Raw genomic sequence first — 14,607 nt, forward strand, 5'->3', positions numbered from 1 at the left:
GAATTTCCAATGTTTCTTGGCCCAGCAGGTTTCTTCCATGCTGGAGACCGAAATAAACACATTATGCTATATTAATTATAAAGCTGTTGACCAGTGGCTAAGGTTTCTTATTTGGATAGCTCTGTGTTAATTACTAACTCATTTCTACTAATCTATGTATTTATACATGGTCTTTTCTTACTGGAGAAAGGATGTGGACCTGTTACTCCTCTTGCATCCTACATGGTGACTGACTCTGCCTACATTTCCACTAATCCTCCTCATCTCTAGTCCTACATATCTTGCTGCGCTACTGACCAACAGTGTTTTATTCATCAACCAATAAGATAAACATATAAGAAGAACATTCCTCATCCACAGGTTTTTGAAGTGTGACCTAATGATGCTTTACATTTCCTGGGTGTCTCTTGTTATGTTTTCCTTCTTGTTTCTGATTTTGTTAATTTGGATATTCCTTCTGTGTCTTTTAGATACTTTGGGTAGGGTTTCATCTATTTTGTTGAATTTATCAAAGAACGAACTCTTTGTATCCTTGATTCTTTGCATTGCTGTCTTTTTTCTATTTTGATTATTTATTTTCATCTTCTCCTCTTGGGTGTGTTTGTTTATTTTTTGTCTGGGACTTTCAGATTGGTTGTTAAGTTGCTTCTATGAGATCTTTCCAAATGTTTTTATTTTATTAAGTATTTTTTTAATTTAAAAGAAGCAAGTTTCTTTTACATGTCAATTCCAGTTCCTTCTCCCTCCTCTCCTCCCCTGACCCACTGCTACTCCCTGTCCCATCCTCTTCTTGTTCCCTAGGGAGGGTGAAGCCTTCAATGGAGCATCTTCAAAGTCTGTTGTATCATTTGGAGCAGGACATAGACCCTCCCCCATATATCTAGGCTGAGAGAATAAGCATTTTATAGACTTATCTACTACAAGAGGATGCATAGATTAACCAGACCTCCAAATTGACATCCTCACTCAGGGTGTCTGGAACAGTTCTATGCTGGTTTCCCAGCTATCAGTCTGGGGACCATGAGCTCCCCCTTGTTCAGGTCAGCTGTTTCTGTTCATTTATCCAGCCTAGTCTTGACGCCTTGGTGGTGGTGGAATTGTATTTGGATTTCCACTCCTGTATTCTTTTGGCTGTTGGTAAAGAGGGATTATCTACAGCCTATGATTTTCTGGTTGTACTTAACTTACTTGGGTTGGAGTTTTTCTTCCAGGACTTCCTGTAGGGCTAGATTTGTGGATATGTATTGTTTACATCTGCTTTTGTCATGGAATATCTTATTTTCACCATCTAAGTGATTTAAAGCTTTGCCAGTATAGTAGTCTGGGCTGGTATCCATGGTCTCTTATTGTTGGTAGAATATCTATCCAGGACCTTCTGGATTTCAGAATTTCCATAGACAAGTCAGGTGTAATTCTGGTAAGTCTGCCTTTATATTTTCCTTGGCCTTTTTCGTTCACTGCTCTTAATATTCTTTCTTTATTCTATATGATTTTTGTTTTCATTATTATGTAGCAAGGAAACTTTTTTGTGGTTCATTTTTTTGGTTTTCTATAAGCTTCTTATATATTGATTGGCATGTCTTTCTTTAGGTTGGGAGAGTTTTCTGCTATGATTTTGTTGAATATGTTTTCTGCACTTTTGATGTGGGCTTCTTCACCTTCTTCTATACCTATTATTCTTAGTTTTTTTTTCTTTTACAAATGTTGGTGCCCTCATATTTGGGGCATAGGTATTCTGACTTGTGATATCATCTTGGTGGTGTTTTCCTTATATGAGCATCAAATGCCTTTCTCCATCTCTTTTGATTAATCTTGGTTTGAAGTCTATTTTGCTACATATTAGGATAGCTATACCAGGTTTCTTCTTAGGTCCATTTGATTGAAATACCTTTTTCCAATGCCTTACTCTGAGGAAATATTTATCTTTGATGTTGATATGTGTTTCTTGTATGCAAAAGAAGGATGGGTCCTGTTTTTGTATCCATTCTGTTAGTTTGTCTTTTTATTGGGAAATTAAGTCCTTTGATATTGAGAGGTATCAATGAGCAATAAATGTTAATTACTGGTTTTGTTATTGTTGGTGGTGGTGGTAGTAGTGTAGTGGTGTGTGTGTGTGTGTGTGTGTGTGTGTGTGTGTGTGTGTGTGTGTGCACTTCCATTGTTTTGGTTTTGTTGATTCAAGATTATATTTCTTATGTAATTAACTACCTTGGATTGGAGTTTTCCTATAAAGTACCTTCTGTATAGCTGTATTTGTAGATTGATTTTACTTAAATTTGCTTTTTTCATGGAATATCTTGTTTTCTCCACTATGGTGACTGACAACTTGCTGGGTATAATAATCTGGACTGGATTGGATTATTTATCTTGACTAAGTCAATATTGATAAAAGCATAGACATGGGTTTGCTAGAACTCTACCATAAGGGGATTTTCACAGATTCTTATTTTGATGTATCTCTTTTATCCATTTCAAATTTTTTGATGCTTTAACAATTCCTTTTTATTGTTAACTAAGTGGTTAATAGTTATGTATGCTTAACTAATAGTTATGTGCTTAAATAACTGGTGTCAAATAAGTCCTTGTTAGAAAAGTATAATGAACATAAGCAAATTCATGTTTTATTCATATCTAATGGTAAATATGTAATTTAAACTTCTAATAAGAAGCTCTATGGCCTGCATGCCTAGATCCTGATTGTTATGCAGGAATGAATAAATGATAGACACAACAGTTTTACAGAAGAGCTGAAATCAGATGGTCTGTGCATACTCTCACAGAGCTGCACCAACTGCCCAGCATCCAGGAAATTCACTGTGTCAATTATTTATAATATGATGGATAAGACATAGCTAGTCTTAGTAGCAGGTCAGTGTAGGCAAAGAGTCTCAGTCAATTAGTATGTGGGATGAAGAAACTGCAGTGGCTAGTTTTTAACCCTATTGCAGCATTTGTATCTGAACAAGAAGACTTTTCTCTCTGAGCCACATACTCGGAGAAGACTTTGACACTGCAATGGGTCTTTATCTTGCCATTCCCATATCGAACTGTACAGATTCACTCAGGGATCCCCTTAGCCCACTCAAGACAGTAATAAAGGCTATAAATTATTGCCTTGTAACAGAATACCTATCTAAAACAAAGGAGTGGATGGAATTTTGACTCACAGTGTTAGAGGGTGAAGTTAATCATTCTGGGGAATGTATTGTGGAGTAGCTCATACTATAACAGACATCATGTAGAGAAAGGATACTTTGGATGGATCCAGAACAAGATATAATCACAAAGGATATTTCCTCAAGGATTCACTTCCTCTAACTAGGCCCCCCTCTTACCTTTACAACTTTCAAATAATATCACCATATTATGAACCCATGGAAGACAAAGTACTACACTGATTAGGTCAGAACCCTCATGGTCTTAACAACTCTTGAAACAAAATTGTCCAAACTCTAAAATAACTTTGCTAGTCCCCTAGGTATTATTTCTCAATCCAATGAAAATGATAATTGTGTTTAATCATTATATCATTGTTCTCAATCATTTATGGATTCAAATTACAGAGAACATTAGTTTTAAGTACTTCATGATTTAGCCATTCTGTCAAAATATCTCCAGTTATCCCAAGACAGGACAACTTCTTAGCATATCTGCCTCTATTCCCTAGATAAGCTTTTCACTGATAATTTGTCCTTGAAAATGAGATGTTAACTTCTTCCTGTCTCTTTGTACATGCTGCTAGTAAGATGGATGTAATTGTTTAAATAAGGGTTTTCCCCAGCATGCTCAGTCATTTGAATATACTTTCTCAAGGTTGTCTTCAATCTTTGGAGATGTTATGGTAACTAAAGCCCTGATATAGGAATTATATTACTGGGAATATAATTGAGATTTTGAAAACTAGTTTCTCTCCCAGTTCACTCTTCTGCTCCATGCTTTTTGTTAGATGTGATGTCTCAGGTTTCTGTTCCTGCCAACATGTCTGCTATTTATTGCCACACTTCCCCACAATGACGGACTCTAATACACCTGCAAACACAGTCAAAATTAACTCTTTTCCCCATACATTGCTTTTGGTAATGGTGTTTTAGCATGGCAACCAAGAAGTACTTATTGTTAGTAGTTATCCAGGATATATATGGAATTTTCTTTTAGCTACTCAATTTAGGAGAAATCCTCTTCAACTGGATAACTGTTTGGTTTCTAGCTCACTTACTTTATGTATTTAAAATGAAAAAGTTAGCTTTCCATATGACACTCATACTTGTTATTTTTCATCTCAATTGTGTTTTACTCTACTAGTTAATAAGCATTTTAATATTGATCTTGACTATCTTTTAATGCAATCTGGATATGTAAAATAGAATTGCTACACTATTTGTAGCCAACAATCATTTAGCTAAGTAAAAGGCAAAAATAAATAAGTCCTGAAATAATGCCAGTCATATTTGTTATTTAGTCCTTGGAAACTTGGCAATACTAAGCTTGAGTCCTTAAAATTGTTTGTTATAGGAATTTTCCTTGTGCTACAAATGATGAAAGCAAAATTTGTAGAGATCAGATAAATTTTCCAAGGCCCCATAGCTAGATGGTGTTAGACTGAGGTAAAGTAGCTGAACCCCTTCCATTGTCATGCCCTCTAAATCTAAAGTATATCTTGACTTACCATTGTCCATATTTTAATAAAAGTTTAAAATGTTCAATGTCTCCCAGAAAAACTTTGACATAGTGACTATAGTAGTGTTACAGGAACATTTGAAGGATTAACGCATTTTCCAGCATGGATTTGATATTTTTAACTTGGCATGGCATCTCAGGGAAGTCGGGATCCCCATGTTGCCATGGAAACTGAGAACAGCTGCTCACAAACTCATAGCCCGTGGAGTGATGATCTTTTTTTTCTTGTTTTAGATAAGAACAAATCTAATAACTTCCTAAGATGTGACTTTCCCCAGTGTTATTCATCCTATTTAGACATACACATGATCCTTTCTTCACTTTAAAATCACTTCCTAATTTTTTCCTAACTTCACTTCCTAAGTTTTTGAAACTTAGGGAGCATTACAGGATAAAATTAATTTCAACAATAAATGATACTAGTGATTATTAATTCATGTTTTCATTTGGCCTTCCTTTCTTTTCAGTTTTTATTTTTGACTATTAAATGAAACAAAATATCCAGTCTACTGTTTATGAGCCTGAAAAGCAAGGTATTTCATTTGGTTCTTCTTGTTTGGATGATGTCCCTCCTGTATCCTGACACTCTAAAACTGTGTCATTACCCCACAGTGTGAAAAAAGTATGTATACATAAAAGCTAATCTCTCACCATGACCTTGGCTTTAAATTTTTCCTATTTCTATTAAGCCCTTTGCCTCTACACTGATAGCTATAGGGGCATATGGAATTTTCTATGTCTTAAGGCCAAGAGTCACCTAAAATCTATGATTATCTAAAATCCACGATTATCTCATGTCCCTTTTATGTGCTTAATTTTGTTCATATCCTCTTAGCCAGAATCCAAAATGTCCCCCTTGGTAACTATAAAACTATCATTAACCTGAGTTTTGAATACACAGAATGTGAATGATGTCCGTGTGTGTGTGTGTGTGTGTGTGTGTGTGTGTGTGTGTGTGTGTGTGTGTAATTTAATGTTTGTTAGGATTCAGTGAGTTATTGCAAGAAGAAAACAATCCACATTATTTTTGTTACATACTACCACAAAGGATGAAAATCTGAGCTCTTGGAAGACAGTAAGAGCAAAATCTCAGTTGCCTTTTCTCAACATACCCATGTCTTTCCACCAGCAACTAGTTGGCTTATATCTCATTTTCCCCTCTCTTATGCCAAAAATATTTACTAAACACCATGAAATGTATCAAAAACTTTTGCTGGTACTAGGCATCATTGAGAAGAAAGACTTTTCCTGTCCTGTTTTTTGACAACATCCTCTTTGATTTCTTTCTTACATGATTTTCACTTATAATTATGATACAATATAAACTCAGAATATAATATGAACTAGCATGTTTGGGAGATTTGTAATTTCACAAATATTTTATTCAATAAGAACTTATTTGTCCTTTCCTGTATGTCACATCATCTGGGATACATATATTTATTCTCTCAGACATTCTAGAAAATGTCACTTTAACCCAAAGGATATTAGTTACACACATATGGTATATCCTTAAAACAAATATTCAGATTGGTTGTGGTATGAAAACCAAGCAATTTTTTAAAATTCTGTATTATTAATAGTCATTACTCTATTTTACTGAATTTAACAATTCCTGATATCAGAGGAAAAACCTGAAAGAACTATACCTAAAATCATACAGACGTGTGACATCCTAAATCAATCATATTTTACAAAATGTCCAAGTGGCACTTGCTTCAATTGTAAATAATAATAATAGGGATCTTTTGCCATTGTCGAATTTATTACAGATCTAAGTATTATTATATTGAAAAAGTAACTTCAAACTGGTCAAGTATTTACCTCAGACATATCTCTAATTCAAATAGTAATATAGAACAAAGTAAATGAGGTCACTGGGGTACTAAATTCTGCCATTTATTAGAAATTCACCTCAAGCTACTCTTCTCATAGATGAGTTGATGAATCAATAGCTTTGCTAATAACAGAAAATACTGTGGACATTGAGTTTTCATTCCATAAGCTCTATTGTTACCTCAATAAAAACACACTGGATAAGCAAATCTAACAGGAATTCACTATAATTGATGCTCAAGAGGCATCTTTTCCCTCTATGAAATATGACTATTGTAAATTAGCATTGTTTTCAAATCTTGATGGATGCCCACCCGAGACTAAGTTATTTTCTTTCCAGTTAATGTCTATTAATTTTCTATTTATATAATTCCATAGGAGTATTAAACAAAGGCTTGTGGAATATTTATGTAGGTAAATGTTGCACAGTATTGTCCCAAAGCTTAATAAGTATCTCTGGATTACAAGGTGATCCAATACTACGGAAAACTCACTCATTCTCTGGCTCTTAAAATGGTTCTGGTCACCTCTTCCACAATGTTGTCTGATCCTTAATGCAGGGAAGACTACACTTTTATGTGATTATAAGGACAAATGTTTATAGATTCTGGTTTGGAAAGGAGCTATATCCCTAAGTTTCACAAACATGACCCAGCCAAAATGTGAGCCAAACAGGGATGATGTAAATAAACATGCCAAACTAGATGGATGAAAAGACCATGAGGCCTCAATCCTACAGGAAGAACTATAGGCAACGAAGTAATATATATGCATTCAGTAACAATTAATTACATCAGGACATTAAATTAAAAGAGAGAAAGGAAGAATATCATCTAAGGTTCTGAAGATGGGAAAGGAAGCAAGAAAAGTTGCAATTAAATTATAATCTCAAAAATAAAAGAGAACAAGAAAAATAAGTCTCTCTAGGTTTTTGACAGGCATCTAATAATGTAGACTGCAGTTTAGACATCTTCTCTAGGCTGCAGATGACAGTGGATGTATATATATATATATATATATATATATATATATATATATATATATATATATAAAACAAGAAACTCTAAAAGTTCATTGTGGATGAGAAGAACTGTAAAATTGTGAATGTACTTACATGTGAGCAGTATTTCATGCTCAAAATTTCCTCAACAATGACTGAAGCAAGATAAAATCTTGTAAAAATTGATCCATAAATAGGTTGCTTAAATATTCCTGCTTCTACAAAGTAATACACAAAGGCAAACCTATTGGAATTACACCAGACTTCTCCATGGAAACTCTGAAAGCCAGAAGGACCTGGATAGATATTCTACCAACTCTGAGAGAAAACGGATGCCAGCCCAGACTACTATACCCAGCAAAGCTTTCAATCAATATAAATGGAGAAAACAAGATATTCCACAACAAAAACATATTTAACTAATATGTAACTACTAATCCAGCTCTACAGAAAGTACAGGAAGGAAAGCTCCAACCTAAGGAAATTAACTACACTCACATAAACATATGCAGTAGATAATCCCACTTTACAAAAACCCAAAAGAAAATCAGGGTAAACTCACATAGTATACCACTACCAACAACAAATCAAAAAGTAGCCATGCCTGCTTATGGGCTGACTACAGCATCCAGTACACTCAATGGACCATAATTTACCTCAATATTAATGGTCCTAACTTGCCTATAAAAAGACACGGGCTAACAGATTGGATAGGAAAACAGAATCCATCCTTCTGCTGCATACAAGAAACACACCTCAAATTCAAAGACAGACATTACCTCAGAGTAAAGGGTTGGGATAATGGACCCAAAAAACAAGCTGGGGTAGCTATGCTAGTATATAAAAATTTATACTTGAAACTAAAATCAATCAAAAGAGATGAAGAAGGTCATTTCATATTCATCACAGGAAAAATCCGTCAGGAAGAAGTCTCAATTCTAAATCTCTATGCCCCAAATACAAAGGCACCAACATTCATAAAAGAAACATTATTAAAACTCAAACCACAAATAAGACCACACAGATTTAGTGGCAGACTTCAACACTCTACTCTCACGAATGGATAGGATCAACAGACAGAAACTTAAAAAGAGACAAACGAACTAACTGAAGTTATGACCCAATTGGGATTAACAGACATCTATAAAACTTTCCATCTGAACACCAAAGAATATACCTTCTTTTCAGCATCACATGGAAACTTCTCAAAAATCAACCACATACTTGGCAACATAGCAAACCTCAACAGATATAAAAAAATTTAATAATCCCCTGTGTCTTATCAGACCACCATGTTTTAAAGTTAGAAATCAAAAACAACACAAATTGCAGAAAACTTCCCAAGTCATGGGAATTGAACAACACCCAATTGCACCATTCCTGGGTCAAGGAAGAAATAATGAAAGAAATTAAAGACTTCCTAGAATTCAATGAAAATGAAGACACAACATACCCAAACTTATGGGACACTTTGAAAGCAGTACTAAGAGGAAAGTTCATAGCTGTAAATGCTCACATGAAGAAACTAGAGAATAGTGCTCAGCCACTTGAAACTCTCATTCTATGTCAGATACACCTGTAACCAGCCCCTAACCTAGGCATGGCTACAGCTTCCCCTACAATTCCCTTTTAGTCTAAAAGAGGATTAAGTCTTAACAGTGTAAAGTATCCAAAATTAAATATCATAAAGGTGAAATAAAAGAAGATACAACAATCTGCTTATGTCACATCCTAACTATCTATTATGATGGGGAGCCAAAATGTCTTTCTTTCTTTCTTATCAACCCACATCTTGATGATTTGTTACCACTGAAATTAACTTAATACTGATCAAATTGATCATTTTTCCCTTTTAAAAAAGAGTTATAAAGTCACTCCAGATTAAGACAGTGTATTATATTAATCTTAAATGTTACTAACCACTGACATTAATAGATTGTCTTTGCCTCTTAATCTCAACTAAAGCTCAGTGTTTTTTAAAAAAAGAACTATTGGCTAACTGCTGTGCATTCTCATACTTGTTTCTCTTTAGCATGGCTGTTGAATTTCTTCTAGTCTTGTATGACTGTAAATTTGAAAATACCAAATGGGTTTATGATCACGAGGTTCAAGAGTTCAATGTTACCCACCTACAACAGCTATGTGCTAATCATGCTGTTAAAACCCACATGCTGTATAGTAAGCTGCAAGGACTAGACTCTGTCATGATAACATGTGGGGCAGGAACAAAGATGGAAGAAGCAACATAATGGAGAAACATGAAGCCCTCAGTCATAAAGCAAAGTAGTGCCTTTGTAAAAGGAGTGAAAATGCGCACATATAAGCCCCTCATGGATCTCCCTAAATGTGAAGGACTGAAATCCCGGATCCAGCATTTTGTATGTAGAGGACACATTGAGCACCCACATTTACTCCATAAGGAAGAAACAAAGGCCAAAAGGGACTGTGTTGACACAGAAGAAGAAAATACTGTTTTAGAGTATCCAACGAAGAGGGTCTGTATAACAGATGCAGAAATTAACAATATTGTATAATCCCAGTAGGCTAGGATCTCTGCCAGGATCCAAGTAGCAACAACCAGCTAATTCTAATGAATGGCTCTTTAAACAATAAAGGGTCTACATATTTTCTAATCCCTATCCAAAAGAATTATGAAATGAAAGAAGCAAAAAGCATTTGTGAGCTATATACCCCTGGAAATCTGTGCCTTGTGTTCAAATTCATTAAAGCCTGATCCCACTCCTGACACCAGATAAAGTGGGAAATTACCAATACGGAGACAAGTAGAAATATAAGGGTATTTAATAGGGAAAAGCATTACTAACAGAGCAACCTAGCCAGCCTGTGCAGCAGCAGTCTGTACAGCAAGCCAAAAAGCGAAACCAAAAGTCCCCAGCTACTTGAAACTCTCACTCTATATCACGCTGACCCTGGCAGGCATGGTCAGACACACCTGTAGCCAGGCCCTTACTAGGCATGACTACAGCTTCCCATATAATCTCCCATGCTCTTTGATAGGTAGGATCAACATAAAAATGGCAATCTGGACAAAGAAATTTACAGATTCAATGCATTGCCCATCAAAATCCCAACTCAATTCTTCTCAAACCTTGAAAGAACTATTCTCAACTTTATATGGATAAACAAACAACCCAGGATAGCCAAAACAGCCCATATAATAAAGGAACTTCTTGAGTCATCACCATGCCTGACTTCAAGCTCTATTACAGAATTATGGTCCTGAAAACAGTTTGGTGTTGGCACAAAAATAGACAGGTAGACCAATGGAATAGAGCTGAAAACCCTGATATTAATCCACACACCTGTGAACACCTGAATTTTGACAAACAATTCAAATTTATACAATGGATCAAAGAGAACATCTTCAACAAATGGTGCTGGCATAACTGGTAGAGGACATGTTGAAGACCACAGATAGACCCAAGCCTATCACCATGCACAAAACGTAAGTAAAAATGGATCAAAGTCCTCAAAATAAATCCAGCCACACTTAACCTATTATGACACACAGGGAGAAATACCCTTAAATTAATTGGTACAGGAGACCACTTCCTGAACATTGCACCAGTAGCACAGACATTGAAATCTGCAATTAATAAATGGGACTTCATGAAACTGAGAAGCTTCTGTAAGGCAAAGGACACAGTCAGCAAGACAAAACAGCAGCCCACAGACTGGGAAAAGATATTAACCAACCCCACATCTGACAGAGGGCTGATTTCCAAAATATACAAAAAATAAGGAAGCTCGTCTCCAAAACACCAAACAATCCAATTAAAAAGTGGGGCACAGAACTAAATAGACAATTCTCAATAGAGGAATCTAAAATGGCTGAAAGACATGTAAAAAATCGTTCAACATCCTTAGCCATCAGGAAAAAGCAAATCAAAACATCACTGAGATACCATCTTACTCCTGTCAGAATGGCCAAAGTCAAAAACACCAATGACAGTTTATGCTGGAGAGGATGTGTAGAAAGGGGAACACTCCTCCACTGCTGGTGGGAGTGCCAACTTGTACAGCCACATTGGAAATCAGTATGGCGACTCTTCAAGATAATTGGAATGAGTCTACCACAAGATCCAGCAATTCCACTCCTAGGCATATACCCAAAAGAAGCACATTCATACAACAAGGACATCTGTTCAACGATGTTCCTAGCAGCACTATTTTAACAGCCAGGAACTGGAAGCAGCCTAGATGCCCTTCAACTGAAGAATGGATAGAGAAAATGTGGTACATTTACACAATGAAGTACTACTCATCAGAAAAAAATGGAATCTTGAAATTTGCAGGCACTAGACGATGGAAATAGAAGAAACCATTCTGATTGAGGTAACCCAATCACAAAAAGACAAACATGGTATGTACTCACACATATGTGGATTTTAGACATAGAGTAAAGGATTACCAGCCTACTATCCACACTGCCAGAGAAACTAGTAAACAAGGAGGACCCTAAAGAGAAATACATGGTCTCCTGGAGAAGAAGAACGTGTCAAGATCCCCGGAGCAAATTGGGAGCACACAAAGTGTGGGGAGGGAGCTAGGAGAATGAGAAGGGGAGAAGAGGAGGGATGCAGAGGACATGAGGGAGCAGAAATTTTGAGACAGGGGAAGAATAGAAGATAACAAGAATGGAGATGCCATAATAGAGGGAGACATTTTTGGTTTACAGAGAAATCAGGCACTAGGGAAATGTCTGGAGATCTACAAAGATGATAGTAGCTAACAATCTATGCAACAGAGGAGAGGCTACCTTAATTGCCCTCCTCAGACAATGAGATCGATGACTGACTTATAGGCCACCCCCTCATCAAACATCTGGTGGAAATAGAACCAGAAACCCACAACTAATCACCAAACTGAACTGGAATCCAGATGCAGACCAGTGAAGAGCAAAGGGGTCCAGACCAGGCTGGTGAAACATATATAAACAACTGTCCTGAACATAGGGGAACTCTTGTTCCCCAGACGGATAGCTGGGTTACCAGCATGGGACTGATCCAGACCCCAGTGAGGAAACCTCAGAATTCTGCAGGACCTCCTGTAGTAGTCGACTATTTATACCTAGCATAGGTGTGGACTTTGGGCACCCATTTTACATAGAGGAATACTCCCTGAGCCAAGACAAAAAGGGCTGGGCCTAGGCCCTATCCCAAAGGATATGATAGACTCTGATGACACCCTATGGAAGGCCTCACTGTCCAGTGGGATCAGACAGGATATGTGATAGGTAGGGTTTTAGTTGAGGGGGGTGGTAGGGGAGGATGGAAGGGAGAAAGAAACTAGGATTGTCCTATAAAACAATCTTGTTTCTAATTCAAATAAAAAAAATCTGGAAAAAAAAAGATTTCTGCTTCTAGCCTTTGTCAGGGCCATAGTCAGAAAGCATAGGTATAGGACACTACCTTCTACTCATGCCATGCTTTCTTTTCTAAACAAAAAAAGTCAAAAAGTAAAAAAAAAACAACAACAAATAATCAAAAAGAAACAAAACCAAAGGATATGCTGCATATTCTTGATCTGTATGTTTTGGTGAAGCTATTGTTGTTTTGTGTGTTTGTGTGTGTGTGTGTGTGTGTGTGTGTGTGTGTGTGTGTGTGTGTGTGTGTGTGTGTGTGTATGTGTGTAATTGTGGAGATAGTAGTTACTCATAACAAAATTCAAATTTTGACTCCTTCCATAAAATTATGCTGACTGATACATTTATTAGAATCTGGAACAATGATATATGCTTTATGAATAATTAGTTTTAAAATTACATAGAACCAAATGGAAATTCTTATTGGTACTTTAGTATTTATATTTTTACATGGAAATCAATTGTAATTTTGATAGAATTTCTGAGTATGGAAACCCTATTGTACTTCATTTTTATTGATGACATTTTTTGGTTGACAAGGTTCTAAGTGTTTAGTTTCCAGCATTCAAAACCATCAAATCAAAGAAAATACATAATGATACTTTCAAACAGAAAAGCATATAAAATAACGTTATATATAGTTATTACTTAAAATATTTCATTTATATTATTCCCCTCTCCCAGCTCTTAGGTCCTTTCTAACTTTCTACCCACCACACTCTCATGTTCTCTCTCATGTTCTCTCTCATGTTCTCTCTCATGTTCTCTCTCATGTTCTCTCTCTCTCTCTCTCTCTCTCTCTCTCTCTCTCTCTCTCACTGTAATAAGTAACAAAGACTCAAAATATAAAATCAAAGCAAACAAAAAATCCAATGAGATGGAAATAATAAAATAAAAGGAATTTTAATACACTTAAAAACTTTGGAGTGCAATTTGTGTTGACCAACCACAGAACCCCCCTCCTCCCAGGCATGGGTCCTTCCATGTAGACATTCTATTGGAGAAAATTGATTTCCTCTTTGCTAGTGGGTATCAAATGCAGAAAATTCCTAGCTTAGAGGTAGGACCCCATGGTGATTTTCCTGTTTCAGTCATGGGATTTTGTCTGGCCTGATGCTGTGAGGTCTTGCATATGCTATCATAACCTCTGTGCATTCATATATACATCAGTCAGGTTGTGTGGAAGACACTGCTTCCTTGGAGAAAGGTGGATCTCTGTGAGTGTGAGGCCAGCCCTCTCTACAGGGCAAGTTCCAGGACAGCCTCCAAAGCTATACAGAGAATTCTTGTCTCCAAACATCAAATAAAAGCAAACTATGAGGGAAGGTGTAGTGGAGGAGACAGCTCAATGTTCCAGTGCAGGCTCTAAAGTTATACAGAGAAATCCTGTCTTGAAATACCAATTTATAATGCAAAGTACGTATTGAACAGTGCTAACTGGCTGAGCTCAATAATGTGAAAAATAAAAGTAAATAATAAGAAAAGCTGTAGCAGAGGAGCTAGCTCATTGGATAAAGCAGTAGTGGTACAATCATGAGGGCATGAGTTTTAATCTTTAGAACCTAGATGCAGTAGTGTTCATCTATATCACCCTAGTGTTATTAAGATAAGATTGCAGCAGAAAGTTGCAGGACAGTTACTCTGGCTTTTACAGTGATAAAAAGAAGTGAATCTGTCTCAAAAAAGTGGAAAGTAGGGACTGACAACC

The 14,607-nt window shown here is 36.3% G+C and overlaps 1 pseudogene; it reads left to right on the plus strand.

The window, feature by feature from the left end:
* The window catches only part of LOC103162005, a 99,969-nt pseudogene extending 89,922 nt beyond the window's left edge, over window positions 1-10,047 (plus strand).
* Window positions 10,048-14,607: the final 4,560 nt, after the last annotated feature.

This window comes from Cricetulus griseus, chromosome X, assembly GCF_003668045.3.
Source record: "Cricetulus griseus strain 17A/GY chromosome X, alternate assembly CriGri-PICRH-1.0, whole genome shotgun sequence".
Classification (NCBI taxonomy): domain Eukaryota; kingdom Metazoa; phylum Chordata; class Mammalia; order Rodentia; family Cricetidae; genus Cricetulus; species Cricetulus griseus.